General features: G+C 41.8%; 1 pseudogene; it reads left to right on the top strand.

Annotated features, from left to right (window-relative positions):
- Positions 1 to 1,861: 1,861 nt before the first annotated feature.
- On the top strand, positions 1,862 to 5,525 carry LOC128117594 (peroxisomal biogenesis factor 19-like; annotated as a pseudogene).
- The last annotated feature ends 297 nt before the right edge of the window (positions 5,526 to 5,822 follow it).

The following is a 5,822-nucleotide window of genomic DNA, read 5'->3' as shown; positions in this document are numbered from 1 at the left end:
GATTTAGGCTTCAAATTTAGGCTTCCTTTCATTCTATCACAGTGTGAATTAGCACAATAAAGCAAAACTGAAAGACAATTCACTTACAGAAAAAGAATTCCTAGGCAGTGTTCCTGTCCTGCAAGAAAACACAGCAGTTCATCACCATGTTTAGCTCTTAGAATCTTTCTTCCCTTTTTTCTGTGATGATCTCTGAGACTTAAGGGCAGGAGATATGACATTAATGCTCAGTTTATGGTTGAGCATTCTACAATTTCTTATTCTCTTTACTTTGACCAGGGCCATTGTGCATATGACTCTGTGTTGTAACAGCATGCACAGGTAATGAAAAGATTAATTGAGCCAAAATTAATACATGGATAGGGGAATCATTAATCTTACCCCTAGCTGAGAAGTTATTGATAATTAACAGCTGCTAGGGGAATGAGAGTCAATTTGACTGAGATTCTTGATAGGTTGCCCACGTTTCAGTAAATGGTCCTATAACCATATGCATAGGGGCAGCACTTAGTGATTTCCAGAGAAAATAATAAGGGCATGTTGTAGAGCAGTTTCTTCTAAATGGAAACATTCCCTCCCTCGGAGGGAGAGGCACATACGACTCTGGAGGCAAACAAAATGTCATGTGTCTAGGAAAGTGGAAACTTGCAAGATTCTCCAAGTCTGCTCCAGCCTTATAGAAGGAGTAAACAACTGCAAAAAGAGGTGACTCTGAATAGTCCAACTGCAGAGAAGAGATTCTTGGACTGTCAAACTGCTCCTGAACTGCTTAGAGTTTGCATAGAGTTCTTGAGGGTTATAGCTTCCAAGTGTAGGTGAAATTTTTGGTGCTTTAGCTGCTCTGTGGTGTCCTCCTTGCTCCTGTAAGTTTCCCCTCACTCATACTCCCATTAGTAAACCCAATAGAAGCTCATTTGTTCACCAAGTTGGAATTCGTTGCAGTAATTACACTGGTCTGTTATGGGTTCTCTTTCTGAGGTGAATAGATATGTGTGTTCTGTCTCCTCGGGAAAATTTTCTCAGACAAGTGAGTTTAGTCACAGGTCTTGTGATCTTAAGTTGCCTTTTAAGGTGTTCATTAACCTATGGCCACCTCCTAGGCATATTTTCTTTCTTTTGTGCTGCCTTCCCACCCCACTCCCCTTATGTTTAAATGACTTATGAGTCCCTTTTACTCTCTACTATACTTTAAAGACCATTTTGATTTTATATTGTATTTTTCATGTTTTTAGTTTTTTGTTCTTTTTTTTTATTTTACATCCCAACCAAAGTTTCCCCTCCCTCCTTTCCTCCTAGTTCCTTCACCAACCTCCCCTATCCCCCCTCATCCACTTCTCTGCTTCTCTTCAGAAACAGGAGGGTCTCCCATGGTTATCAGCCAGCCATGGTATATCAAGTTGAAGTGAGACTAGGCACCTCCCCTTCTATTAAGGCTGGACTAGGCAATCTGTACAGAGGAAAGGGTCCCAAAAGCAGACAACACAGTCAGAGACATCCCCTGCTCCCACTGTTAGGAGTCCCACATGAAGACAAGTTACACAACTCTAACATATGCAGAGGGCCTAGGTCAGTCCCATGCAGACTCCCCAATTGTCAGTTATGTCTCTGTGAGCCCCTGTGAGCCCAGGTTAGTTGATTCTGTGAGTTTTCTTGTGGTATCCTTGACTCCTCTGGTTCCTACAATCCTTCCTCCCCTTCTTTCGCAGGATTCACCAAGCTCCATTGTGGAATAATCTTTTTGTACACTGAATTGCTACCATTGTTTAATAAAGGAGCTGCTATGGCCTGTGGCAAGGCAGAATAGAGCCAGGTGGGAAACCCAAGCAAAGAAACAGGGAGAAGGAAGGCAGAGTCAGAGGAGATGCTTCGAGCCACCATTCGAGAAGCAAGATATAATGGTTCACAGGTAAAGCCATAGAACTCATGGCAAAACATAGATTAATAGAAATGAGTTGCGTTAAGTTGTAAGAGCTAGTTAATGATAAGCCTGAGCCATAGGCCAAACAGTTTGCAATTAATATTAAGCCTCTGAGTAATTATTTTATAAGCTGCTGCGGGCCAGGCAGAGCACAAGAAAACTTCTGGCTACACTCCACCTAATGTTTGACTGTGAGTCTCTGCATCTGTTTCCATCAGTTGTTGGGTGAAGCCTCTCTGACGAAAGTTGGGCTAGGCACCAGTCTATGAGTATGGCACAATATCAATAGGAATCACTTCATTGACTTTTTTGCCCATTTTGTTTGGTTCTATCCTAGGTCTCTTAGGTACCCACCCTCTGATTCCTGGCTCTCACGGGTGATCTCCCTCTCAGCGTATTATTCTCAAGGTGGGCCAGTCATTAGTTGGTCACTCCCACAATTCCTGTGCCATCTTTAACCCAGTACATCTTGTAGGCAGGACAAATTGTAGGTTGAAGAGTTTGTGGCTGGTTTACTGTTCCAGTCACTCCACCGGAAGTCTTGGCTGGCTACAGGAAATGGCCAATTCAGGCTCCATCCATATCCCTATTGCTAGGAGTCTTAGGTAGGGTCACCCTCATAGATTCCTGGGAGTTTCCATTGCTCTAGGTTTCTAGCTCATCCCAGAAATACTCCCAGATTCCAGTTGTCTCTCAAAGTACCCTCTCCCTCTGTCCTCCCTGCACCTGATACTTCCTCCTCCCACCTGATCTTACCTTTCTTTACAGCCCCTCCCCCCACCAGCAATGCCCATTCTACTTCCCTTTCACAGTGAGATACATGCATCCCCTCCTTGAGCCCTCCTTGTTACTTAGCTTCTCTGGGTCTGTGGATTATAGCATGGCTATTCTTTACTTCAAGGATATTATCCATTTATAAGTAAGTACATATGATATTTGTCTTTCTGAGTCTGGGTTACCTTACTCAAGGTTTTCTTTATAGTTCCCATCTATTTGCGAGCAAAGTACCAGATGTCATTGCTTTTAACAGCTGAGTAATACTCCATTGCATAAATGTACCACATTTTCTTTATCCATTCTTCAGTTGAGGAATATGTAGGTTGTTTCTAGGTTCTGGCTATTACAAATAAAGCTGCTATAAACATAGTTGAGCAAGTGTCCTTGTGGTATGGTGGAGTGTCTTTTGAGTATATGCCCAGGAGTGGTATAGCAGGGTCCTGAGGTAGATTGTTGTAGAGTATTATTTTAGGTTTTTTTTACTTTTGTTTATGTTGCATTTATTTAACTGTGAAGCTATGTTACTTTGCCTGTCTAAAATACCTGATGGTTTAATAAAGAACTGAATGGCAAGGCAGGAGAAAGGATTGGCTGGGATGACAGGCAGAGAGAAGATATAGAAGGAGAAATTTGGGAGAAAGGAAGAAGTAGTTAGAGAAGGAAGAGGACTTCAAGAGCCAGCTAACCAGCCACTAGCCACCCAGTTACATGGCAAACCATGGAGTAAGAGTAAGATTTACAGAAGTAAGGAAATGGAAAAAGCCCAGAGGCAAAAGACAGATGGGTTCATTTAAGGAAACCTGGCTAGAAACAAGCCAAACTAAGGCCAGGTATTCATAAATAAGAATAAGTGCCTTAGTGTGTGTGATTTATTTAGGAGTTGGGTAGCAGCTCCCCCCAAAAATGAGCAAAAACAAACAACAGTAGATTGATTCCCAATTTTCTAAGAACTCACCATATTGATTTCCAATGTGGTTGCACAAGTTTGCACTCCTACCGGCAGTGGAGGAGTGTTCTCCTTGCTCCACATCCTCTCCAGCATGAGCTGTCACTTGTGCTTTTTATCTTAGTTATTCTGACAGGTATAAGATGGAATCTCAGTTTCCTTCTCCATCTCTTTTGGTTAATTTTAGTTTGAAATCTATTTTTAGATATTAGGATAGCTACACCAGCATACTTATTATGTCCATTTGATTAGAAATTCTTTTTCCAACTCTTTACTCTGAGGTAGTGTCTATCATTGGTATTGAGATGTGATTTTTAAATGAAGCAGAAGGATGAATCCTGTTTTTATATCGTTTCCTGTTACCATGTGTCTTTTTATGAATTGAGTCCATTGATATTGAGAGATATTAATTACCCCCAGAAACCAAGGAACAAAACATCCATCCAACAAAGACAAACTCAGAAATCAGGGACTAGAACTAATCATCCCAAACCTTGATCCCAGACAAAATCAACAACAGCCAGGGCAATATGGCACCACCAGAGCCCAGTTATCCTATGACAGCAAGTCCTGACTATCCCAAGGCAGCTGAAGCACAAGGAAACGACCTTAAAACCAACATTATGGAGATTATAGAGGTCCTTAAAGAGGAAATGAAAAAACTCCTTAAAGAAATGGAAGAAAGGACGACCAAAAAATTAGAGAAAATCAACAAATGTCTTAAAGAAAGCCAAGAAAATAGCCAACAGGTGAAGGAAACTATTCATGGTTTTAGTTTTATAACCCCTTCTTACATTTATTTAATATTTTTTCAGACTTTCTCATTATTGAGCAATCTTCTTTGTTTTTTTAGTGTTTATGAATTTTTTTCTAATCTCCAACTCTTTTTCATTCCATAACAATTATTTCCATTCTTTCTTCTTTTCATTTATTTGACCTTGCTCAATTTTCCCTTCCCCATATCCTTCCATATCGATAATCTACTAATTCCCCATTTAGATACAATAATGTCTAACTTTATACCCATTCTGCATCTGCTTTACCATTTTCTATATTATCATCAGCAGGGATTCACTAGTGGATTTTAAAGAATTTTAGGTGTGACAGCAAGTCAAAGGCAGCATGATGGTGGTTGCTGTGTAAGGTTGGGATCAAAGCAGACCAGGAGTTGGAGGAGCTTCTGGCAGTTGCCCTTGTGATTTTGATAAACTCAACCCCTCCACTGCTCCCGGCTGCCAATCCCAGCTCCCAATGATTCAGGGCCCCAGAAGAAACCACAAGGAGCCACTGCCAAGATGCCCTCTTTACCTTCCAAGAGAAACATTTCCATGATCAACTGTCTGACAGCTAGCTGACTTCTCAAGCTGGCTGAAGAAGGGCCCCGCCTGTTGGAACAGTACCAAAAGCTCGGAGAGGCAGCCAGGAGAGTGGGCAATGATGCAAATTCTCAACCAGATATTCTTCTTTCGCAAAAGAGACATTAAGTGGGCAAGCCAAAAATGCCACTGACCTTCCGAATTCAGTCATGTCAAAATACAAACTGACCAAGGCTGCATATGGATGAAAGGGATGATGATGGAAACTTCTCCGCAGCATACAGAGTATCATGCAGTACCTACTTTCAAAGAAAGTGCTATACCCATCCCTGAAGAAAATCACAGAAAAATATTCAGAATCATTGCAGAGTCACCAGGAATGTATTCCTACAGAGCAGTTTGAAAGTTAGCAGCATTCGCACAGTGTCATGATGAAATATGTAAGCAGTTTGAGGCACCGATGCTCCCAGAGAGTGAGGCTACTCACAGGGCTCCTGTTAAGATGGTGCTAGATATTATGCAGCAGATACAGGATTTGGGCCATCCTCCAAAAGAGCTAGCTGGGTAGATGTGTCTTGGCCTCAACTTTGATCCAGATGCCTTCACTCTATAGGGCCCACCAGGTGCCAATGGCAAACAGTGTCTGATCATGTGAAACTCAACATGTTTTCTTCCCCCCAGTCTCTGCCATGGGGAATATCTGGACTCAGCAGAACCACTGGGAACTTAGGCAGAAATATCATCTCTGGGAGTTGTCTGCCCCAAACTCTCTCTACAGCTCATTCAAGACTGTACCATACCAGCTGAGGATTTGTTCTATAAGCACTACTCCATCATGGTGTCTGCTATTAGAAACAGGCCAATT

This window comes from Peromyscus californicus, unplaced genomic scaffold, assembly GCF_007827085.1.
Source record: "Peromyscus californicus insignis strain IS unplaced genomic scaffold, ASM782708v3 Scaffold_10__1_contigs__length_136768540, whole genome shotgun sequence".
NCBI lineage: Eukaryota > Metazoa > Chordata > Mammalia > Rodentia > Cricetidae > Peromyscus > Peromyscus californicus.
This window is presented reverse-complemented; position numbering and strand designations above follow the sequence as displayed.